The sequence below is a fragment of the Maylandia zebra genome, linkage group LG6, assembly GCF_041146795.1.
Source record: "Maylandia zebra isolate NMK-2024a linkage group LG6, Mzebra_GT3a, whole genome shotgun sequence".
NCBI lineage: Eukaryota > Metazoa > Chordata > Actinopteri > Cichliformes > Cichlidae > Maylandia > Maylandia zebra.
Window position 1 is genome coordinate 27,046,400 of NC_135172.1, and position 26,738 is coordinate 27,073,137.

At 40.1% G+C, this 26,738-nt stretch overlaps 1 protein-coding gene across 21 annotated transcripts in view; it reads left to right on the forward strand.

Annotated features, from left to right (window-relative positions):
- ptprdb (protein tyrosine phosphatase receptor type Db) overlaps nucleotides 1-26,738 on the forward strand; it is a 162,269-nt gene that overhangs the window by 8,807 nt on the left and 126,724 nt on the right. For all 21 annotated transcript variants that reach the window (XM_076884960.1, XM_076884969.1, XM_024802784.2 and 18 more), the window contains exon 3: nucleotides 15,794-15,819. The gene's annotated coding sequence lies outside the window, so the exon portion shown is untranslated. The remainder of the gene's footprint in view (nucleotides 1-15,793; nucleotides 15,820-26,738) is intronic.

The following is a 26,738-nucleotide window of genomic DNA, read 5'->3' on the forward strand; positions in this document are numbered from 1 at the left end:
AATCTAACATAAGACTTAAAAGGAGAGTGGAGGCTCACATCGTTGAGTCAGTAATACAAGTTGCTACAGAAGAGCTTACTTAAGCAGTTGCTGGCACAAAAATTTGGCTGTTAATTAAAAATGATATACTGAATGTAGCGAGAGCAATTCTGAAAAGTAAAAAAAAAAATCTGTGAAAACAAAATATTAGGCGCGTTTAATAAGTTAGTTAAAAGTTAGTGTACATTTGCATGCATTTCCCATCTCCATCTTCAATAAAGCACTTATTTGCTGCTTTTATACATTAGAACTGTTTCAGTAAATGAGAGATTATTAGGTAAGATGATCATTCGACTAAACATTTATAACCATATATCTATGACAAGCAAGTATCATCTAGAATAGAATAGAGATGTTCTGCGTGTGCAGAAGAGGAAAGATAATCAAGTGTTTCTTTCATTTGCTTGTTTGAATTATATTGTGTGCTTGCCCATAGAACTCACTTGTGAAATTTTATTCACCAGTAAATATATTCAGATCTTATTCATACGATTCAGTGTCATAAATCAGGGGTTATCTGCTTCTGGTAGTGCTGCCTGCCTGCTAACACAGTCAGGTAAGAGCAGAATGATGAATTATTATTATTGTATAAAAATATTTTCTCTAACTTGACCCCAACTTGATTGTGAGAGATCACTGGAGCCACTCAAGTGTGAAGCATTAAAGAAAAGGTAGTTATTTTAATATTGTTGGATTTGCATGTGTGAAACACAAGCGTCGAACTCCCTAGTCACTATGGGTCAACACTTTCAACTTAAATAATTATCAAATTCATAGACAGACACAGAACCTGCAAATCAAGTATGAATCAGATGTGTTTTCTTGTGTGAATCCATTATGTGGCTGTAACTCTGCGAGATCTCTGGGAGGCAGGCCAAGTGTCTCTGGCTGAGTCGCCTCCATTCGCTGTATGTCTGTTCAGTCAGCCACACAGAAGACAGATAGAACTACCAGTCTGCTCACCCCTCCAGTCACACCAATGTAATCAGACCTCAACAGCCATAAACCACCGGCTATGGACACTCTGCCCAGCCCGCTGTCACACACACTCACACGCATAGAAACACAATCTCAAGTACACAGAAACGAATGCAAGTGTAGACTCATGCACAAGGACAGATCTGTGTGCGTAAACAGAAATGAAAGCACACAGACGAGAGATGCATGTACGCAAATCTGTACATGCTGACACATACATGCGCAGACTCGCAGCTTTAAGTGAATCATCGAGAGCTGAGTGGTGGGCCTCCATAAGTTTGAGCTTTTTGCCCAAGGAGCTTAGTCCAAGACATTCCTCTCTGCTTGGGCAGGAAGGATGTCTTCTGACCCAAAGGGAATTTTAATCATTTTGCTAAGTGCCACACTCTGCGTGTGTGTGTGTGTGTGTGTGTGTGTGTGTGTGTGTGTGTGTGTGTGTGTGTGTGTGTGTGTGTGTGTGTGTGTGTAAGGATGGACTACTGTCTGCTCTGTGTGAGTTACAGTAAGTGAAAGCTTGTGTCTTTATCTCCCTCCCGCACTGTCTCTTCCCTTCCATCATTCTTTTAGCACTTCCATCAGTGTCTGTTTCCCCCTCACCACCGCCTGCGTCTCAGGCCATTTTGTGTCTGTTTGTCTTTTTGTTATCTTGTATCTTTTGTTCTCCTTCTCAACAAACTACCGTTCAATGTCTCCCTCGCCCATCTCACTATCTTTCTTCACTCTCTCTCTACCTCTCCAGCTTTGTGGTGTGAACAATGGTGGATGACTGTGCTTTAGGAGATTTACTGCTGGATCCTCTCTCTGTCAGGTGTCGAGACGAAAGGAAAGCGATGACGAGGGGGGGGCTGAGGGGGCCGGGTGGGTTGGTGGGGGGGAGCAGATGGAAGATAGAGCAGTACACAGGGAGATGAAGAAGGCCGAGAAGGGAGGGAAATGGAATCAGAGGATGACGGCAAAGAAAAGGATGAGACAGAGAAGATTATGCAGGGGAGCATAGAATGAGATAGAATAAGAAAAATGTGAACAGAGTATAGAATAGAAGGAGAGGCTACACTATGTTTTTTAAAAGAGTCTCTGAATATAGTTTGACAGATCAGCCCTGTGCTCAGATGTAACTGAACGTAGTTTTCCCTTACTTTCCCTCCTTTTCTCACTTTCTCACATTAACACATCGCAGACACCGGAATTCATTCTGTCAGTTTCAGGTGAAACATGTATTTGCATGCTGACCAGAAACCAATTTGTGTTCTTTGATAAGCATAAAGATTTCCCCATGTCTCATTTTTATTTAAAACCAACTCTCTCAACAGTCAAGCCCCGAGGGCCTTGTGAGGGGCAAAAGTTGAGGCTAAATGGTCACTGTGAATGTTTTTCACCCACTAATAGACTAGTTACACACTATACTGACCCCAAAGAGGAAACACGGATACATCATTAAAGATCTGGCTGAGTGCCATAGTGAAAAACAGAACATATATTCACAGATACATTTTATTTTAAACATACAGTAATTATTTTTCAGATATATAAATATATTACAAGTGTGCCATGAAAAAAATTCTCATATAGTGCAACTTATCCTGCAAATCCAAAAATAACTACATCATAACAGCACAACGGGCTGCGAGGAATGGGCGAGCGGCTACAGGTACTAGTGAGAAAATGAGATGCAAACAAGGAAGTCACCACTGACGCCTGATTATACAACAAGGCAGGCAATTTATCCTGTTTTGAGGACAGATTTGACATCTCTGCAAAGGTAAAACATCAGAAGATATTTGCTCCTTCTGGATGTTTGTAGAGATAAGCAGTAGGATTATTATACAGCTATTAGCTCAGTGCAACAGATTTGCAGATCATACATCACTCTATAGAACTGAGTCTTCAGTACATTGGAAACACGTGATTATTTGTGCACCAGTGCTAATAGTTGTGTTTTCAGGTGACTTAATCTGCGATCACACCTGGACGCATTTATTGTAAAGTGTGTTCACTGACTTGGAGTGATGTTTGCACTATTTAGACCTGTTACACTCTGCTTACACTGAGAACTATTTTCCAAAGAGTAATAGTAGTAATTCACCTATTATGGAATTACTTGATTTACTAAAAAAAATGCATACCAAGTGTTCAGATCTCGTCTGTATATAAAGAACCAGACAGGATTGAGTTATACAATATTATATAATTATCCATATTTCTAGCTTGGATAATATAGTTATCTAATGGTCCTTGGAGCTCAAGGACTTTTTCTCTTCTGTGATGTCATCTCAAGACTGGAGCTGCATTAGCCCAGCACTGCTTTCTTAAAAGTGGTTGAAAGCACAATTCCTTAAGATTATGACCTGCTTGCTTTTTTATTCCTTTTCCAAAATAATAAAGTGTCCAGTGCTGTTTGCCTGCTTGTCAGCAGGATAAGAATAAACTACACAGCCAAATTTCAAAAATCTTGGTGAAAAGGTGGAACTCGGGCACTGAAGTACTCGTTAACTTTTGGTACACCTCCAAATCCTTTATGTGAACATTAGGAAGCAGGACAGTGTCCTTGGATCACTCTCTGTGTGCCATTGTTGTTACTTTAATTCCTGTGCAGAGGCACTGGTACGACTGATACCATTTGTCTGTTAGCAAGATGATTCAAAAACTATCACTCTGATGAAAATGGTTTAGAGACGTGGAGGATAGGCAAAAAAGGAAACCTGTTACATTTTCGCGTAGATCCAGATCACTTTCTTTAAAACTGTGGAATAATAGTTAGAGAGACACTTACTTTCTGCTTAGTTTCAATCACATATGTTATATTTGACTCCACTTATAAACACGTTACCTAAAAAAACTTCAACCCAAGCTTGGCATCCACATACGAGGAGGTTTAATCCAGCACCAATTTGAATAACTGAACAAATAGCATTACTTGTTAAGCAGTAATTTTAGGTTTCTTTTTAACATCTTAAAACTCATTTTAACATTTAAAACAGCAAAACAATAACAGTCATGAAGCCACATTTAAACAGACAGATGTTTGACACACATTCATCACAAATGTGTGCATGCATGAATGACCACCATCGTGTGCTTTGAAGAAAACTAGAAAACCAAAGAAAGGACATGCACTGCGATAGAGAGAAAACAGAAACAGAAATCCTCTGAGGCACCCATCTGTCATAGAAAAAGAGGAGAGGCAAGCTGAGAGACAGGCAGTGACTGCGAATGGTGGTGGTGGTAGGGCAGGAAGGGGGGTTCACAAACTGAAAAACAGCATGTGAGTGTACAGACGTGGACTGTGAGACAGACAAAAAAAGAGAGACAAGGAGAAATGAAGAGATGGAGAGGAGACAGAGACAGGAAGAGGGAGTGAAAGACAGTCAGCCTGAGAGAGTGACAGAGTGCAGTCCTGAGAGGGAGAGTGTGTGGGTGAATGTGAGAGCAGCGCTAGCTAACTCGTCTGTCAATCTAAATCTGTGATTGACACCTCGGGGTCCAACATTCCCCACGTAGCCTGCTGGCTCTTCCTGTCAGGATGTAGGGCATGGGGTCACGCGCACACATGCGACATATAAAGGAAGGATCACATACTTACTGTGAGCTTTGTGATTGGCACACACACAAACACACACACACACACATCCGTAACTGAAATGTGATGTAAATGTGCATATGTATGACTGTGACACGCATGCACTTCCAGCATACACACACACACACATACCCTTGCAGGCGGAGGGCTGGCAGAGGTGAGGTCTCCTGCGAGGTTCGGTCTCGCTGACTGGGTCTTAACTCTTGACACATGACCTCTGACCTTTACACCGTCAGCAACGCAGCTTTTCTCCAGATCTCTCTCTTTTCACCAGATTGTCTGTGTGCATTTAGCCAGGCTCTATTTGTGTTTTTAGATTTAAGATCATTATACAGCCATTATGTTATTTATTATTCAGCTTCCTGCCCTTGTGTTTTCCTTCTGCCTTACTTTCTCTCACATTATCCTTCTCTCTCTCTCTTTCATGCCAGCAAACGACGAATCTATTAACATGCATGAAACTGTACTTTAACTACTTGCACCGTAGTACGAAGAAGATAACAAGGTGTCAAACTGGGTGAAATTGCTGTACATTTGAATATGATTCTGCACGTCCTTCCAAGTACACTCAGGGTGTTTTCTTTTTTGTCCTGTGTTTTTGTCCTTTCTTACAGCGTGAAAGTCAAATGGAAACTTTATTTTGTGCATGCATACAATTAATTGCATACATAAAAGATATTATCAAAACAAAAGACACATTTATGCATATTTAATGAGATGCACACGGCTATAGATTAAAAAAACCCCACAATCAAATTGAAAAAAGGTTCAAGGTCAAATTTGAATAAGAACTGAGAACTTAAAACCTAATGGTGGATAAGTTTTACCACGGACTCCGACCTTGCTGAAATTCAGTGACATAACTCTGCTGAAATGACATGACACGTTTTTAAAAAAAATCTGTCTGGCTGCATTGTCGATGGTGTGAAAACGACTGATTTCTCCAAGCGTCATTTGGTTCATGGGTAAAAATGAGACGAACCAAGTGTTATACGTTGAATTTTGTGTCTGTATAGCTTTTGTGTCCCTTTAGAAAATGTCACATGTAATTTACATGCACATACACACAAACAGTAATAAGAGGACGTGTCCATCTGGCAGTCTGTGTATGTGTGCGTTTAAGTTTGTGTGTATGAGTGTGCACCAGTAGGGGTTTGTGACTAATGGGGTCATTATTGATGCTGAGTCAAGATTACTGCTGATAGCAATGGTTGGATACCGACCTAACGAGTATATAAATACACACATAAATGCACACACACACACAGTTCCCTCCCTCTGCCTCTTGCTCACATACGAACACACACAAACTCACACCCACATTTTCATTTTTTCAGGTTCTCGGAGGTGCACTTATGCACATAAACCTTCCACCTCAGCTAATAAACTTACTCACCCAGACATCCCCCTCGCAACCTCTCGAGACCCCCTTTGTTCTTGCACACACATGCATACAAATATTCGCATGCTTACACATTTAGACATGCGCATCACGCTCTGCATAACCAGACAGGCAGCAAGTGTTTTGTGCACTAATCAGTCACTTCATTATTTTTCCTAGTTTTCCAAGTGCAATATCCATACTCAGCCCCATTCTGTGCATACTCTAACATACAGTGTAGCCGAAAGAAAACTCTGTTTGTTACCAAACAGCTGCGTGTAATGTCCACTCTGTTAAGTGTGCCCCGGCAGATATGCTGTGACAGTTAACCGTGTGCAGGTAATGGGTGTAAGATTTGAGATGAAAAATTTAATCTCAGAGAATTGGAGCGGTGCAGGAAAAAAAACGAAAGAAAGAAAAAATCATTACTATGAAGAATGTGAACAAAATCAAATGAGAGCACTTGTTGTGTAGAGTTCAGCGGTGTGGTTAGAGGATATCTTTAAGTTTTATGGTTTGGTAACTGTTTGCAATATCATGCATGAAATATGAGATTGTGGATGCCCCCTTTGTATGTATATTCTTAAAGAAAAGGAAGTGAGATGTTGTGAAAAGACTCTGCTAAATGCTTGAGTATTGGTGTCAATCCAAGAGTGATAATCTTGACTCAAACCTCACCCTCAAATATACTGCTCAAAACATTAAGGGAACACTTACATCATACATTGGATTGTGAATGAAATATTCAACCTGAAAATCTTTACCGGCGTGCATTGTGTAACCTTTTGAGAACAAAATGATGTAAGAGTAGTCAGCGGAGTCGAGAGCAGAGTTCAAAATCCCACCAAAAATAAAGTTTCAATTGTACCCTTAATTTTTTTAGGAGCATATAAACATAAATGTTTGAGCACTTATAGGGTTCATTCACCTATTCCTCTATGCCTGAGCACGTTTAACCCAACTCACACTCCAGAAGAAACTAAGAAGTCAGTACTTGCCCAAGGATAATTCAATATGCAGACTAGAGGAGTCGGGGATTGAGCCACCGGCCTTCCAATTGGTAGACAACTCCCTCCATCTCCCAAGCCATGGCCACATGTGTGCCTCTCTCTGTGTGCTACGGCAATTTTCGTTGTTCCTGAAAGCCTCTCTTTCTAAATCAAGACTTTTATGAAGTTCTGCTGCCCTGAGCAGACCATTAACATTTCATATCACCCTGGCTCACTCCCTGTGTTTCTCCCATGGGCATGTGGCAGAAATTCCCTCTTTGTATAATCCCTACAGACTTGACCACACTTTTATTATCGGACCTCAGCTGTGTTTTTTCCAGTTTTTTTTTTTAAAAAGATGACAATCAGTGTTAAGCATTGACCCCAAGCACAATCTTTTTTACACCGACTGCACTCCAGTAAATGCTCATTTTGCCAAACTGATTTGCATAATGCCTATGGAAAAAGAGGTGTGTTTTTTTTTTAATCAGCGTAGAACCGTAGGAAGAATTTTTTTCTCTTAAGTTTCATCACTTTGCCAGACTTTATAGTCTTTTTTTCTCTCACTATGTCCTCACTTTCTTAACATTCACCACTCACTTGTCAGTTCTGAAGCACAGCTTGCCTTAAGTATCGGGGTTCAGCATGTAAGCTCATCTCATTATCCCCGTTTGTGTATGTGTGTATGTGTTTGTGTGTGTGTGTGCGCGTGCACTTCATGTATGAGTGTATAACTGACTGTGAGAGTGTGAGTGAGTGATGGGTGTGTAAGCCTCCCTCTCTTGCGCTCTGTTTGAAATAAAGCGACAGATAATCGCAGGGCTCTGGTGAAGCGAGCTCATCTGAGCGCCAATCGATACGGGTGCCATAGCTTCAAAGCAACCCTTCAAAGAGGAGAGAAATAGCCATATGCTCTTCGTGTTGCTGTGTGTGTGTGTGTGTGTGTGTGTGTGTGTGTGTGTGTGTGTGTGTGTGTGTGTGTGTGTGTGTGTGTGTGTGTGTGTGTGTGTGTGTGTGTGTGTCAGAGAGCCAGAGCAAATGTGTGGGGATCGGGAGTGAGAGAACAAAAGGAGGAGATGAAATCAGGGAGTCTCCGTGTGTGCAGATGAAGCTGTTTTCATTTGGTAGCAAACATTATCATATCACAGTTGACATGCAAAGTGGTTGTGATGCAACTGATGTCACTATTTAAATTGGACAAAATCATTGTTTCGTTAGCTGGTAATCTCCTGATATTATGGCTCTGTCATCTTTTATTCAGCAAACCGGCAGCAGCTGTGGCCTTTGTTGAGGAAATGGGCTAGGAGGAGAGAGACACACTCTCTGTCTCTGTCTCACACACACACACACACACCGAGGCGAAGTTTAAAGACTGGATGTGAAGAAGTGAATAGACTATACACTGTACCGAGAGACAGTGGGAACTGAACGCTTGCAGGAAGGAAGAGTGTGAGGACGAGAGAATGACAGTGAGAAAGGGAGACGGAGGTGTGCAGAGATGTGTTCGTAAGTGAGACTAAAAGAGGGAAAGGGGGGAGAGAGAGATCCCCGAACCACGCTGTGTTTAGCAGTGCCATCTCACCTTCCAGAAAGTGAAAATGAGAATGTATTTTTGACTCGTCGGTGGAAAAAAAAAAAAAAAGTCTAGAAGTTTGTGTTTGGGAGTGAGTGTTACAAAATATGTGTTTTCTGTGCACTCAGACATGTGTAATTCTATTAAGTGTGTGCGTTTGCGTGTGTGTGCAAGTTGAGAAAACAAGAGAATGTATGTGTATACAGCATGTGTGTGTGTCAGCATGTCTAATTAGCTGAGACATGCAGGTGTAAAACAGTAATTAATGGCACAACTGACTGACTTCATTATCTCCACATGAGCTTCTCATCCTGGCTCAACACACACACACGCGCGCGCGTGCACGCACAAATACAGAAACATTACAACATGCTTCTGAATGTACAGTAGTGTGAGAGAATGTGTGTTTTACTACAAAATAGCAGCGCAGTGTTGACTAGATGAAGTGGACACAATCATTGCACACGTCGCCGTTCGGACACTCAGACACTCATTTAGTTTGCAAATGGACTCATTACTAATGAATCACAAGCAGCTTTAGAGCAGGCTGAGCACACAGTAATGGTTTGGCCATCCTCCAGAATTTAGACACTACAGCGCACACATACACTCAGACACACACAAACACACACGCACGCTTGCATTGACAGAGATTGAGAGGGAGTGTCTAAAAGCGCCAATTACCTTCACATCCAATGTAAGAGAACAAGCTGGAAAGCTAATTATAAGTCCCCCACATGTAGATGGAAACCGTTCAAGCTCTCTCTAACACACACACAGACACACACACTTAGGCCCGTGATATGTGACCAGCAATAGCATTTTCTTGTTTTCGTCTGTGGTTGTTAGCTTGTTATGGGAAATATGTTTGTGACATTGGATCATTAGCATAAGTCATGATACAACCTCTGAGCCCAACTAGCTTTATTGAATCATCAATAAGACTGTATAATTTAGTGATTCCAGTTTTAGTCAGATTGATTTACACTTCAGTACCCTGCCAGGCTTGAATGGGATCAAATGAAATTAGATGCCTCAAAATGCACCATGTTGTCACTCAGTAAGTGGAATAAATATGTTTTTTATTTATCATTCAAGTACTATCAATCTTTTCTCATGGTCGTCTGCCAAGACATAAATATTGCTGATGGTCTCTCTCTCTCTTTGTGTCTCTACCCTCTCTGGTGAGTGAGTGATATGGCAGTGATTGGACAGAGTAATTGGTCCTAATGAACATGTCAACAGACTGTTTCTTTCTCTTTCCATTAAACACAACTGGATTAGATTTACTGTGCTTACTCTAACAACTTAAAGACTCCATCAGTAGGCCACTTTCTGCACGCACACACACGCACACGCACACACACACACACACGCACACACACACACAGACACACAGACACACAGAATGGCTTAGCTCAGTAGATCAATGGCCCCTTGGTCAATGTCTCCTTAGGGAGGGTTATCTATCTGCTCCTCACTAATGAAACACTCTGATCGTGAGTGTGTATGTGTGGGTTTGAATGTCTGCATGCACTCATTGGTAAGATTGATTTTAAATTATATGGATATGGAGTCATGTAGCTTAGTCTTAGGTTAATTACAGAGTGCACCATCATGTATATGTGTGTATGTTGTCAATGTTCTTATGAATATTTAATTTAATTTAAGGAAAACAACATTAGTACGCGTACCAACGTAAAATTGCCTTTGATTTGCTAACTCTGTTTCACTGGTAAGCACTCAATATAAAACCGGGTTTTGAAAACTATAATATGCAAATATAAGAACTATTTCTTACGGTTTACATTCCAGCCACACTTCTTTTTTTGTTACTCTTCACTCAGTGGCCATGTTTTAAATATGTCATGCTGCTACCTGGTTAGACTCCCTTTTGCCTTCAGAACGTCCTTAATTCTCTGTGACAGAGATTCAGCAACGTGCTGGAAACAGTTGGTCCATGCTGACATGATAGCATCACACAGTTGCTGTTGATTTGTTGGCTGCACATCCATGATACAAGTCTCCTGCTGAATTGAGATCTGGTGTCTTTGGAGGCCATTTGAGTATGGTGAACTGTGTCCTATTCAAGAAGTGTACCCCGTTTTGATCGTTACTACCAGTAGAATAATGCACATAGTCATACATGGTCAGCAACAATGGCTGTTCATTTGGTACTAAAAGGCACAACGTGTGCAAAGAAAATATCCCTGACACGGTTACACCACTGCCATAACCCTGAATCTTTGGTACAGGGCGGGATGAATGCCTGCTTTCATGTTGTTGATGCCATTTTTTGACCCTAACATCTGAATTTTGCTACAGAAATCAGTCCAGGTAACATTTTTCCAGGTTTCTACTGCCCAATTTTGGTGAATTCATGTGAATTGTAGGCTCAACTTCTTACTCTTAGCTGACAGACCCCCAGTGTGGTCTTCTGATGCTTAGGTTATCTGCTTCAACGTTTGATGCAGAGATGATCTTCTGCATACTTTTGTTGTGGTTATTTGAATTAAGGTCTTCCTATGAGCTCAAAGCAGTCTGGCCATTCTCCTCTGACCTCTGGCATCTACAAGGCATTTTCACCCAAAGAACTCCTGCCCACTGGATATTTTCTGTTTTTCCTGCAAACCCCAGAGATGTTAGTGTGGGAAAATCCCAGTAGAAAAGCAGTTTCTGAAGTATTCAGATCAGCTGGTCTCACAGCAACAGCCATGCCACGTTCAAAGCACCTACTGTAATAAAGTGACTGTGTATATATATATATATATTAGGGGTGCAACGATACACAAAATTCACGGTTCGGTTCGGTTCGATACTTTGGTGTCACAGTTCGATATTTTTTCGATACAAAAAATGTTCATGCCTTTTTTAATTTGTCATTCATTAAAATTATAAATATATATTTTAACTCAAAAGTACAGTTTTTAAATTTAATGTTGCTGAAACAAAAGTAATTAAAAAAACAAATATATCTCAGGGCTCTCAAAATTTCAAAATCCCTGGTAGCCCTTCGGGCAGGGACTCTTCAGTTTTTGGTAGCCCAAAATAAATGTAAGTAGCCCGAATAAAAAAGAGAGCAATTTTTTGATTGATGTTTTGTTTCCTGTTTTGTTTCCTTTACAATATTATACATTAAAGTATAATATTGTAAAGGAAACAAAACATTAATCAAAAAATTGTTGAAAAACAAATTACAACATTGTATAAAAATTACAATCATCAACTCAAATACTTGGTTCTAATTGAACAGAAATTTCTATGAACTTGTAAGAACTGTGTAGGACATGAATCAGTCTGTGTCAGAGCCTGAATTTGAAATTTCCGCTGAAGTCACGGGTAAGAGGCAAGTGGAACCAAGATCGAGGCCATTTGCTTCTTGAAGTTTGCAAAGACTGCTAAATTTTGCCAGTGGTAGTTCACTCTTTGCAACATAGTACGCTGTTCTAAACAGATTTTTCAGGTTTATTTTTAATACCGGTATGTTATTTGCAATTGGTGTTTGTTCTGGGAAAGATATTGCAGACTGAGCAATAATGCATTTCTTGCATTTCTCATGGGTTCTAATGGGGGCCTTTCTTAAAATGACTGGTCCCAGTAACAAAGGCGCTTGTCGACTCAGAAATCGAGAGAAAACCAACAACACACCCGGCAGAACATTATGTTATTTACACGGGTGCACATAAGTGGTCCGCATGTGCACATTCGCTGTCAAAATAAAAGACGCGCACCAGATAAGAAGTTGCAACGCGCGTTTGCGTCCATATAAAAAGCACTGTTTTTGTCCGCTAGAGTGGGCACATTCCGCACCACATCTCTGTGTGTTCATCATTTATTTGAAGCCAGCTCACCTCCTGCAACCACTTTTCCGAGAATACGCGCTTCTTTTGTGGTTCGGACTCCTTCTGACATTTCTTTGGAGGTAGAGGAACACCAAAGTAATTGCTTAAAGAAGCTTCTTCGACATCTTTAAGAGTTTTAAACAAATGTCTGTCCTCCTCCAGAAAATCTTATGTATGCAAACACGCGTTGCAACTTCATATCTTGTGCGCGTTTTTTTTTTTTTGACAGCGAATGCGCACCTGCGGACCACTTATGTGCAGCCCTGGTTATATAGCTCGTCATATTGCAGCCACAGAAATTCTTTTGTCCATGAAACCATAAAGCTGCACTTTCTTTTTGCCTTATAGTCTGATTTGTCATAACTTTTCTGTTTTGTGGTAAGCTTTTCTTTGGCTGTCACTTCTTCACCCTGACCACTCTTTATTTGGCTCAGCAGAACTAAAATATAAATCCTACTGCTTTTACACACACACACATAACGGTCAGCGATTCTCTGCGCGATCAACCTCTCATATGTTTAAGCTTGCTGCGGGAGATTTCACTTGTCATGTTTGCATAGTAAGCTAAGATTGATAAGACGATGTCAGAGGAATTGGTGTGCAAATTATCATCACTCACCAATCAGTACTGTCGCTCTCTATACACATTTCGCGCGATTGCAAAGTGAAAGCAAAAAACAAGCGCAAATTCAAACGCGATTTCAATATGTCACATATTGACAGTGGCTCACTGATGCCAATGACATAATTGCCCAGCTACATTTCCGAAAGAATGCAAAAGCATTGACATATATTTTTCCTTCCTACAATAGCCCGACGGGCAGGGCAGAGATAGATTTTGGTAGCCCGACTGGAAAAATCGCTAGCTCCGGGACGTCGGGCTAGCGATTTTGCGAGCCCTGTATCTGATTGAGGAATCACTCATCTTTGGAAAAGAGAGTTTATTACAGAGAAATGGCTCTTTCCAAAATAAAAGCTATACTATACGCTTCTTCTGGGCTATATTCTCAGTAGCATATTGTAGCGGGTCAGGGCTGTTCGGGGTTCTGTTTGTACAGCTATGTTTTGTTTATGTTGCCATAGTGACGGGTGACGCCCTCTCGTTGCGACGGTGTGTCCTTCCGGGTCAGAGGGCGCCCTGTGTGTTGTTGTTGTTGTTGTTGCTGTGCGGTTGCCGCGCTGAGCAGTTAGCTAGCGGCAGTGTTCTTCTGCAGATGTCAATAAACGGCTGTGCTCCCTGGCTAGCTCACGGGAAGCAAGACCAAACGACACCTCCGTTTCCTCGTTGTCTGAGCTCGCCACATTGGTGTCAGAAGTGGGATGATGGTGGCACCTCATGTTCTGACCCGAGTGACTTTTCCCTGCCGGTCGTGACCGGCCGGTGCGCCAAAAGAAGGCACTTGGACATTTGCAGGACTTTGTGTGGGGTAATGGGGTCGTCGGGGACGACTGACCCCTTAGGTGGGGGCTATGTAGCGGGTCAGGGCTGTTCGGGGTTCTGTTTGTACAGTTATGTTTTGTTTATGTTGCCATAGTGACGGGTGACACCTTCTCGCTGCGACGGTGTGTCCTTCCGGGGTCAGAGGGCGCTCTGTGTGTTGTTGTTACTGTGCGGTTGCCGTGCTGAGCAGTTAGCTAGCGGCAGTGTTCGTCTGCAGATGTCAATAAACGGGGGGGGGCTAGACGGCCAACACGTTAACGAGCTAACTGCGCTAACACACTAGTTCCCACCCATGTAATTGAGCATTGCGTGGCACATCCAACATACTGTTTTACTTTAGTCCATGACGCGCTTACCTTCAGGGTCATACGTCACATGAAAACCAAAATAATTCCAAACGCCAGATCTGAATGAGGGTGGGGGAGGTTCAATTTGCCATGTTGCAAGGAGAGCTTAACTTCTGTCTCGCTAGCTTGCCCTGCGCTCTTCCTTCTGACGATATTGTCTGTGTTGAACGCTCAGTGGATCTGCGCTCAACAGTGCAGCCTAGGCGGAGTAGTCGAACGCAGATTCACTGAGCGCTCAACACAGACAGCATCGTCAGAAGGAAAGTTGATAAAATAAATTACAAATTTTGTATTGTTCGATACATATGCATACCGAACCGAAAGCACTGTATCAAACGGTTCAATATCGATACGAGTATCGTTGCACCCCTAATATATATATATATATATATATATATATATATATATATATATATATATATATATATACTCTTTTGTACAGTTGGGCTAACGATTCATTACACAACTTCTCTTCATATTAAGTGAGTAAAATGAAACCTGGGTTCTATTTTAGTAATCTATTTTAATGTTGCGAACTCAGCTAGAAGGCACAGACATGATTTTTAAAGTTTGGTCAACCTTTATAATGTCTATGTCAGCATTTCTTACTTTAGCATCTGCTTGTTACAGTTTTTTAATTAGGAAGCAGTTTTCTTGGTCAGTCTTTGTTTATTTTGTTTTTTTTTCTTCTTTTTTTTAGGCATGTCAGTGTGTTTTAGCAGTGTGAATGTGTGTGCTATCTCTCTCCAAAGCTTCATGAATTGCAGCCAGGAGAATGTGACAGTGTGAAGTAGAGAAAGTCAGTAGTTGGCAACGGATAAGAGAGAAGAACAATACCTAGCAAAGTAGTATTTTCTGCTTTAAACTCAGGTTTGAAGAATACATACTGTACAGAGATTTTTTTTTATTTATAATGCCTTACAATTTTTTTCTTTGTTTAAATTCTGTTTACATTTGAGCAGCCCCATCAAAACTAAACTTAAGAGCAGCTTCTTTTATTTTCTATTTTTTGAAGAAAACAACTGTCAAGTGACATTCGGAGCAGGAGAAATGGTTTCACTTTGTTTCCTCTTGTAAATCTTCTCCATATTCTTAGTCAAACCTGTCAAAGCACACCTGCTCGACATTTAAAACTTTAAATAAAATCACAGTCATTTTATCGTTTTTTTAATTTCATGTAATCTATCAGTGTAAAACACTGATTAAGTGATGTCATTAAAAATACTCAAAACTGAACTCAAGAGGTAATTGTGCTTTTGATAACTACGTCCAAATCAATTTTACTGGACTTCTTGAAAATTGTTGAAATGACTCTTTACATCCTCACAAAGAATTATTTTTCAAAATGCATGCAGGCCAGTCAACTATAAATGCTCAGTACTGTATGTGTTGCCGAAGGCAAGGGAATGAAATTGCAGAGAAATGCACAACAGCACTGCTTGTGAAATTAAATCACTCCTTCAAAAAATGTCTCTAGTTTTATCTCAGATATTTTCCTGTAAAGTGGAAAGTTGTTGCACCCTATGGTAATCTAATTTCAGTCTCTCTTTTTCCCCCTCTCGTCTCCCCTCTTGTCCCTCCCTCTCTCCTTCTGCCTCTCCCCTGTTTCGCTCCTTTTCTTTGCAGTTTGAAGTGCTGAAGTGCTTCTTAAGGTAAGAGTGTCTCATTTCATGTTTTCCTTTTCTTGTTCAGTACTTTTCTTCGTCTGATTTTCTACCCATAAAACACAGCATGCCATCAGCACTTGGCACAGTGTGTGTTTCACGGAACAGTCTGCGTCCTCAAAATTTATTTGGCTCAGTATTCTGCTCACTGAAACACAATGAAATTGTGTTAAGATAACAAAGAGACACTCTGGGTAGCACTCCCACTGCACTCAGCTGGTATAGCCATGGTCTGAAATGTACAGAGCAGAATCAGCAGCCAGTATTACACTTTCCATTGGGATTTTATAGCACGTGTGATATATTTTCATCCTTGTATTAGGCAATAAATATTTTTAAATCAACATATAATGAGAAGCTGTTTGGCAATTCCGTACACAAACTATAATAAAACACAGTAAGTCCTCTTCTGTGGCATCTTACGACTGAATCTGAACCCGTCTGCAAATCAACAAGAGCAAAAAAAATAAAAATACCTTACAGTTTTTAAAAAGCAATGCCAATATTGTTGTTTATTTGTAGACTACAGGTTTCAGCTTTAGTAAATCTCAAACTTATTACTTTCAGGCTGCAATTTTCTGTAATAATATTAGCAGACTCACAATACTTTCAAAAGAAAATTAAATGTGCTTCAATGCCATACAGCTGGGTTTGACCTTGTGTTTGGGCATAAAAGATGTCTCTGTAATATCTGCAATGTCACTGTTATGTGGAGTTCTGGTAAGAGGACACCAAGCACAGGCACTCAGGCAGCATGAATAGGAAAAGTAACTTTAATAAACTAACTAGCAAAAGCAACAAAAGCTGTAAAGTCCAGACAACGCTGATAAAAAAGGCAAATGGCAAAGTAATCAGAAGACTGGAGATGCAACGCTCAACTGGGATGCAACTGGAATCAGACAGTTTCCAGTGTTCTTGGCCTGGAAGGTCACATTACATTACCTTTTCATGTATGCACAACACGGGAACAGCAGCGCCACAGCTACATGCTAACATGTTGTTAGAGTAGAAGCCCCTCACTTTGAGTGGAGACCAGTGTTGGTCAAGTTACTTGAAAAAAGTAATCAGTAACTAATTACTGATTACTTCCCCCAAAAAGTAATCCCGTTACTTTACTGATTACTTATTTTCAAAAGTAATTAATTACTTAGTTACTTAGTTACTTTTTAAAAACACGATTTACAACCTGAATAGGTGATAAAGCGATAGATCTTTCTACTTTTACTGCATAATCCATCATACAAAATGTAATCAAATGGAAAAGTCTCTTTTTTTAAACTTGTTTTATCAGTTTTAATCTTTTAACTTTATGCATCAAGCAAAAATTTAATTATATGCAACATTCTCTGACTTGAATAAATTAGTTTAACATTTAAAGCTATTTTCTGCACATTCCAGCACATAAAATAAAATATTTTTGTGTTTACACTCACTCTTTCAAATAGATGCAAGTAAAACACAGCTGAAAATAAATAAAGTCAAACACTCAGCGGTGCTGTTGCTCTATTTTCACCTGTAAAGCAGGACTGCGGTAGGCGGAGGTTTACCCTGGTGCAGGTGTGCTGCGGTCAGTTGAAGAATCCGCAACTTTCTCTGTGAGTTTCCCATTACGTCATGGCGCACTCGGTGCTTGCTTGGAAGTTTAGGGTTTTTTTCCGCTGTAAAAAGAAGTTTTCTTCCCACGCACAATGGACGCTAATGTTTTTGTCACTTTTTATGGAATCAAACTCAAAGTAAGGTCAGTACTTCCACGCTTTAAACGCTGCACGCTCATACTCTCTCCCACAATCGATATGTGATCCATTGTTGATCTGCAGACAGCTGTTGTCACTAACGGCGCACTCGCTTACGTCACTGTCGTGAGACATTCTCGCAAAAAATCACGGTTTTAGTAACGCAGTAACGCAGCGTTCCTACGGGAAAGTAACGGTAATCTAATTACCGTTTTTGCAATAGTAATCCCTTACTTTACTCGTTACTTGAAAAAAGTAATCAGATTACAGTAACGCGTTACTGCCCATCTCTGGTGGAGACAGTATGGAATGTTTGCCAAATAAACCATTGGGGGACTACCATGAAAATGTTTGTAATAACAAACTTAATAAGACACTGAAATGACTATCATCCAGCTGAATATGTATATTTTAAAGATGCTAACAAAGGCAAAGTTGCTAAAGCTAAAGCTACCCAGAGCTCAGCCAGCAGCCTCAGTCTGAACAGTGAAAGGATGAAAGCAGAGATGATGGAACAGGTGAAAAAGACAAAATGGTTAATATTCTGTTATCTTTTGAACCTATAAGATAAGATAAGATAAGATAAGATAACCTTTATTAGTCCCACACGTGGGAAATTTGTTTTGTCACAGCAGGAAGTGGACAGTGCAAAAGTTATGAGGCAAAAATTAGAATACAATAAGAATAAATACAGTACACAACTGTACAGAATAGAATAAAATAAAATACTATATACAGTAGAATAAAATAAAATAAATATACAATAAGATAAAAATAGAATACAAATACAAATACTATATACAACTGAGTAAAAATACAACGATGACAGAAAGGATTATTGCACTTATTATTGCACTATAACCATACTCATAACTCTAACTCATAACCATACCAAAAAATGATGCAAGTAAATGATGCTCCTGTTTGGTAGGATAAAATACAGGTAAAGATGATTGTACAACAACTCCAATATTTCTACCCCTGTTCTAAGAGCAGAAAACTTATTTTTCAGCTGTTTAAGTGAGAGAAGATCTAATGACTCACTAAAGTTCAGGGTAAAAGTTTAGTTATTTCTCCTTTTTTCACTCTGTTGAACAACATGGTAAAAATAGGTAATAATAGGTTAACTAAAATAAAGTCACGATGCATCAGTGCAGAGTTCTGTACAGAGTGCACATGTACATTCATATTCAGCTAAAGTAAGCAGCGTGTGTTGGGTAAACTACAGTTCACAGGTATTCTTTCTCTGTGATAAAGCAGAAATCATTTTTGGAAAGTTATTCATAGTTACAGAAAATGGACAAAGCAGCGTTTTACCAAAAAAAAAAACATTATTTGAAAGATGTTGAAAGAATTTTTAGATTTAACAGTGAAAGGAGCAAAAGGTTGTTAAAGGTTTAATCTTTGATTTTGAATGCTTAACACTGGAACGTGTCAGTAACAGTGGAATAAAATACTAATAATCATGGCAGGCTATGTCACATCTACTTCAGAAGGACAAGCTGAGAGGGATGCCGGTCCAACAAAGAATTTAAGAAGGTTTTTTTACCAAAGGTGCAATGTTAACCTTTGGTACAAACCTCAATTATTTGTGTGTGTGTGTGTGTGTGTGTGTGTGTGTGTGTGTGTGTGTGTGTGTGTGTGTGTGTGTGTGTGCTTGCGTTTTATTGTTACCCGAGGTAGTGTGAAAAAGCATGTGTGTGTGTGTGCATGTGCGCTTGGGAGGGCATATGCCTACATCTTAGTCTCTGTGTCTTCCTTGTGTTTGTGTCTGGTTCAGTGTTTTGAGTGGGCTCTGCTGGGACTTTGTGTGGAGCCTCATTAGTGGCTAAGGTTTGGCTGGCGTGCTGCTACTGAAGATACTCGGGGCACAAAGTCATATGTTACTCTACTGCTGGCCCATCTGCCACATTGGCCCTCACTTGATACTCTTGAGGTTTGTTTAATTTTTTTGTGCACGTAAATCTTTGTAAGCAAAAATTCACCAGGCACTGTACTTAAGTACAGTTATGAGGTATTGGTGCTTTACATGTATTTAAAAAAAAATACAGTCCAAAAGGAAAAAGTGCTCCTTATGCAATATTAAATGTAAAAAATGTAATAAAATATGATTATTATGGAACAAATGTTTTGAACATTTGATACTGGGTTTCCTAAAACAAAACTGGAACAACAATGTACCCCTCTGCTATGTCAGCCCTTCTAGTTTAAAAAGTAAGATAATAAAAATCTGTGTTAATAATTCATTGTCCTGCTAGGAAGCATATTATAACACTGCTGTATTTCTTAAATCAGTGTTTGTTTTCGGTATTTTCAGTAACCTAGCACCTTTAAAATTAAACTATTAACTATTATATGCCATACATGCACTGAAGTGTAAATAATTATGATAGGATTACTTTGATGATAGACTAATAGACATCATGCAAATGATTTTTTCTTTTAAGTGTAGACATAATTATATAGATATTTGTTTGCATTTTTCATAAAGGTGTTTTTTTTACAGTATTTCTATTTAACATTGCTTTTATGTTCAAAATCAACGGCTTTGGGTCAGCTGAATACCCTGTCCTCCCTAATCAATAGGAAAGGTATTGCACTATATTCATAAGGATGACCCACAGCAAAATCGGGCCTAGTAAGCATCAACCATTTACCAAGACAAGAGAAAAGGAGGAGCTTAGCTAGACCATCAACATCAAGCTAAAGGAGAGAGTAGACTAAAGTTAGTGACATTCAATAATGGCATGTTGAGTGAAAAGAGAAGTGCTCAGTGTATCATGGGAAGTCCCCCCCCCCCCAGCCTGAGCCCACAGCAGCATAACTAAGGTTTATGCTAAGGTCATCTGATCCAAAAAGGAACATTTTTACCTATTCTTAAAAACAAAGGGTATTTGTGTCCTGAACCCAAAATGGGAGCTGGTTTCACAGGTGAGGAGCCTCTCATTCTACATGAGGAAACTCTAGGAACCATGAGTAAGCTTGCAGTTTGAAAATGACATGGTCTGCAGGGAACCTATGAAAATAAGTTAATATGAGTCAAATATAATCTCTCTTTCTGGATAGTACACTCGCTGCAGTATTTTGGATTAACTCAAGTTTTTTTCATCTTAGAAAAACCTCATAATAAGGAATTACAATAGTCCAGCCTAGAAGTAACAAATCCATGGAATAGTTTTCAGTATTATGCTGAAACAGGATTTTGACTTTTCTGTGAAATAGAGAAGGTTTGGTCTTTGGTCACTAGCAAATTACAGTAGTTACATAATTTGTGGAAGATGGTGACTTGTCTCCAAGCACTCACCAGCTAGAATCATTGTTAATGATGTAAATTGTGTTGTTTAAAATATATTTAAAGGGTTAAATGATCTGTAATACTAATGGAAAACCATTATTTAGTTTTTCTCAGTTGATCAGAACTGATACTGAATGGAAACAATTTGTCTATTGAGACAAAAGGTTACACTGCATGATAAGGGAAGTTGAATCATAATGAATTTATCCATGACTTCTTTTTTTTTTTTTTTTTTTTTTTTTTTCTTTTTTTCTAAATGACATCAGAAACAGCAGTATGCGACATTACGTGATGGCAGAGCTTCAGTTCATCCTTTGTCATTTTTTTTTTTTTTTTTTTTTTTTTAATAAATAGGACAGGGGGAATGAATGAGAGAAAGAGGGGGAGAGAAAGAAAGAAAACCAAAGGGGAGAAGAGACGGTGAGAAGGGGGGGGAAGAGAGAGAAAAAAAAAAGAACTCCTGGGTCACCTGTATGGAGAAAAAAAGAAACAAACAAAAAAAAAAAAACAGAGGAGACAGCAAACAACAAAGAGCAACATAATAATAGAGAAAACAAAGCACCATCACAATAAACTAGCTAGTCATAGATATCAATATTTACTAAATAATAAACGATATTGTGCAGCACGCAAGATAGACAGCGCACAGTGTGCTTTGAGGCAGCAGCCAAGAAAGCTTTAGTCCGCGTCTGTGAATACCCATGTGTGCATACCTGTGTGGATCAGCATGCTTGCATTCCAAAGGTTTCTCCATGTAATGATCTGCTAGGGAGTGTGGGGGGGCCACAGCCCCGTCCTCCAGGGTGTGAAGTGGGTATGGAGGAGATCAAAACTCCAGACATCCAGAGGCCCCCAGAATACAAGAGACCAAGGAAGACCAACAGAGGGGCAGCCGCGCCACTGTTCCAGTAAGAGCTGAGGAGAGTCCCAGATGAGGGCTCGCCCAGCAGCCGCGGAGCAGAAGTCAGGGGGAGTTGCAGTGACGCGCCCGTGAGGTCCGCCGGCCCCCAGCTGTGCCTGAGTGACCAAGCCCCAGGCCGAGAGGCCGGGGGCACCCCACCTCCAAAGGGGCCCGAGCGAGCCCCAGGCCCCAGGCCCCGACAAGCGGCCGCCAAGGAGTGAGCCGGTGTGTACCCGGACGCCCACCCCCAGATACAAAGAACCACCAACACACCGACACCTGAGGGAGTCCGCCACCGGCAGGGGAAGTGGTGGTGGGTGGAGATAGGCCTCCAAACCTTGGAGGGCCTGAGGTGTCCCCAGAGAGGTGGCGTCTGATACCCAACCTGACATATAGACACAGACATACGGGCACACACAGACACAAACATCCATGACTTCATGCATTAAAAAAATAATTAAAGGTGAAGTAGACAACATGTTTTGCCTCATTGGCTATAAAAAATATCTATGTTAACCTTTCAGTATATTAGAATTTAAGTGGTCCTTGAGAGAATGAGACTCCTGGCAGTTAATGAGGTTTTCATGAAATAATGAATGGCTTTTCATACATTAAGGCATTTTTGAATTTGTGATCGTTCATGTACCTACACACAACACCTGTTAAATATTCTATTTACAGCTTTTGTTTTTTTTTTAAGGAAAAAAAATCTCTGAGGGCTACAATCAATTTGATCCAAATGAGTCTTTGCCTTTGTGTTAAATGATACAACCAATAAAAAAATTAATTTACAGTGACGTTGGGTAGGCGATCCAGATACTGTATTTGAGCCAAATCAATGATTTTGGAAGGTCACAGTCCTGGGTCAAAACCAGTGCTTAGACCTTAACCTCTAAGTTTTATGTGTCATGCCTAACCAACGCTTTTGAAGTGTGTTTTTGTCTCTTTCCTCCTTCCTCATTTATTTTCTCCATATTTCTCGATTTGTATCTCTGCTGTCATATCAAGTTTTCGCCTGTTTTTTTTTTCTCTGTCATCAGTAATTCATCGCTTCATAATCTCATTTGTGTTTTTATTCTTCAGACAGAAACTTGTACCCAGCAATATTCAACTGTAAAATCATCATATTAATGTAGAATTTATGGAGGCATAATGTTTTTTCTAGCACACTGAAATCATTTACAATTAGCATTAAATATAAAATAGACTACATCTAAGAACCTGACAGTTATGCGTATATACAGTTCTGGGTATACTGGGCAATCCAGATGCATCTCTGGATTGCCCAGTATACCCAGAATCAATAAAATCTATCCATTAATTTCCACCTGCATTTAGTTGCATAGAGTTGTAGCTAAACATTGGCAGAGACAGTGTACAATCAATATTTTGTTTCAAAATTATCTGTCTTTCAGGAGCACAATCATGTTGGTATATTGATTAAATTAATTCACGCACAGGTTGTTAATATTATGCATGTGTTTGAGAACATACACAATATGGACAAATGTACAGCGCCACCTAAACATTACACCTGCAGGAGCTGTGCTGCCATGGAAACCCGTGCCATCAAGCTCCTGGTTCACAGTTTTATGAGTTTTATGCTGATGTTAATGCTAGAGGGGGTTAAAAACTCGGCAGAGCATTAGGAGCTCTGTAGAGCATTGGAGACTCTCCAGAGTCTCCACAATGTACTTTAATTCTGAAACTCTGCAACCTTACGTGGTTTGCCACTTTCCGACTTTGATTTGTGTCAGTTGTATGCATATTTATGTAGTTTTCTGAGCACCAATCTATAAAACCCATGTTATATTTCACTGTCACTTATACTGTGACTTAAAGCTCTGGAAGTTTAAGTCAGATTCAGGGAGGCAAAGAGATCCACTTCCCAGCTAGACTAGCAAACCAGAAATATCAGAGAGGGCAAAATGCAAGCTAGCATTTTAACTTAAACCCACTGCTGTCTGCTGCCATTAAATCTGCTAAGGGAGGAAGAGTAGTGACCCTGTTATTTCCAAAAATCCCTCGTATTTAGTTTTCTTGTGTTGTGACCAGGAGGACTGTTCAACTCCCCTAACAGAAGTCGAAGGAGCTTGGAGAGAAAGCAACTGGTTTCTTGAAGATGTTTGACCTCTCATCCGAGAGGTCTTCATGAAACTCAAAGAAGTCTAGTCGCTTTCTTTCCAAGCTGCTTAGAATACCATGACCTGAATGACTGAGAACCTACACAGACATATTCCCCTAACTAAAGTTGTACGCATTGATAAAAATAATTATTTTCTACAGAAAAAAGTAATTTTGAAACTAATCAAAACATTTCTATATTAACTTTGACCACAGCAATTTAAATCTAAGCACATGATTGCGTTATGTTGTGAAACTGCTGCCAGTAAATCTAGTAGTTTTCATCCCTCCAAGCAGCAGGTAAGAGGGAAAAAAAGAAAGAAAAGCCAAATCATAAATTTGGATGTCAACAGATAATACAGAAATTTGAATAATTCTATTTGATTTTAAAGTAAAAGGTTTCTCCAGTGGGTCTGGCCATGAATTTGAAGTGACAGGTAAGTAAGCGCACATAAAGATAAGCACAGATAGACATGAGCAGACAGAATGGCCTCTGCATGAACCAGTCCAATTTACAATTTCACTCTGAATGTACAACAGCTCTAAACAAGTGAAGTTGTGTAATATGTTGTTTTCGTGATAAGATTCATTTACAGCCCTAGCTTTAATAGCAGCGCTCAGCAGGAGAAAGGTTAATTATCACATCCTGCTACAGACAGGACACCTCCTCCTGTCAAGCACACACACATAACACTCTGAACCACACAAACAAGCGAGCCATCAAACAAAACTCTCTCTCAGTGTGTAACTGCCATATAAAGATGTAATCCAGCATCTGTTTGTCCTCATTTCCTTCATCATTTAGTCGAGGCCCTTTTTTTTTGTATTTTTCTTTATTTTTCATCCTTTCTTCTAATCCCACCACACGGACTCTATGCGTGGTGATATGCCTGGACTGATGGCACAAATTTCATTCATGTTGTTCATAAGGAAGAAACGGAGAAAAGTCCTCTTAGATCACGCTCCTTCGCTTTGATACAATGTGTGACTTGGGTAGGTTTCTCAGATCAAAAATGAAATTACAGATGGGTAGACAGAGGTGTTCAGTGGGTGTGAAGCAGTGAACCATAAAAAATGATTGCTGCTGTGTTGTCTGGAAGAAGCCAAACAATTTAGAATGAAAAGAAAAATCTGAAAGTGACAGCTGAAAAGAAACCACCGAGAAGTAGTAAATCTTTTTTCTTCTAAAAATGGACAACAATCAGTTCGGTTTAAATTTGCGAACCTATTTACAACATATCTGCATTCCTCATGACATCTACTCATTCTTCAAACCATTTTCTGTTTTTACTCAAACATTTTCGCCCCTTATATTCTCTCTCCATGCTTTTCCTGTCTTTTATCGTCCTATTTGTGCACACATGCACCACGTCCTCGCCCCTCTCTCCATCCTCATTTCATTCCTGGTCTAGACATCTTCAGCAGCAGGTGTTAGGGCTGGGAGGAAAAAAATGGGGTGAGAAAAGAGGGGGGCAGGGAAGAAAGGAGGCTAGGAGAAAGCAGGAGAGGAGTCAAGGGAATAGGGAAGAGTGATCGAGAGCAGAAAGGTAAGTAGATCAGCCACAGAGGTATATGATGGAAAGGAAAGGAATGGGTTAAGATAGGATTGGAGCAGGGAGGCAAGAGTGGAGGTGTAAAGGGAAAGAAGAGCTTTGACTAAATCAGGTAGGTGCCATGCTGAAGAAAGAGGTGCGGAAGAGGCTATTTTAATTCAGGGTAGAAATCAGGTGCTTGAGGTGGGATGCCAAAGAAAAGAGGTAGGAGGGGAGATGTGGAGCAAAAGAGTAAATGAGGTAAAGAGAAAATAAGAGCGGAGGAAGGGAGAATAGTAGAAAGAAAGCAGAATGTGAAGGCAAAAAAGTCCCAGGAAAACATTAGGGCAATGTTGAAAAGAGGAGGGAGCATGGATGGATGGATGGATGATGTGTAGGAGAGAGGATAGGAACACTGTTGTGCTTTTACGGGAGGACACCGGCTGCTAGGAAGTGAGGTGGGTAATAAGGCCATAGCTCATTCCTGTGGAGGTGTCTGAGAGTGTGAATGTCTCCAACAGTCTATGTGTGCTGAAGTTATGTGTCTGTGTGCTTATGTTGCGAAGAAGGAGCAGGCTCGATCCTATTAGTGACTACTTCTCACCAGATGACTTATATTCACCTCGTTTTTCACCAACTGGTTGACAGCAGATGCTTGAGAAGAGGGAAAAAAAACACATGTAAGCACATACACACAAGCAGAATTGTGCAGCTACAGGAGCAGTGACACGTGAAATCTGCTCCTCCTTGCTGATGCGAAGGCCATCAGTGCAGAGAAAAAACAGCTTATGCCGGTGGGCGGGGTGGGGGTGGGGGGATAAAAAGAATTATCTTAGATAACAGAAACAACTGCAATAACAATAATAATAATACATTTTATTTGTAGGCGTCTTTCAAGACCTGCAAGGTAACACTGCAAGCTAACAAATTTAGCCTGCACTACGCTGGACTGCACTACCTAGTACTGCCGTAAAATAGACAATTTAAACAATACAACATGATTGACAGTTCTGTGCATGAAAATACCAGAGAACTCCAGGAACATGACATGATCAAATCCAATGTTTAATTTAAAAAGTTTAAAAAATGTCAATAAGGGAGACGCAAATGGCAATTAAGAAATATTTTATTATTTGTATTTATATAGTGCTTTTCTAGTCGATTTGATCCCTCAAAGTGATTTAGACTGTAAGTTGCATTTAATCATACATTCATACTGTGCTTCTCTGGAAGCCAGAGAAATCTAGGTGACCCATCTGGGCACGGGTCCACATAGAAACGTCCCAGCCACCCAGGAGATTCAAATCTGTAACCTTCTTCCT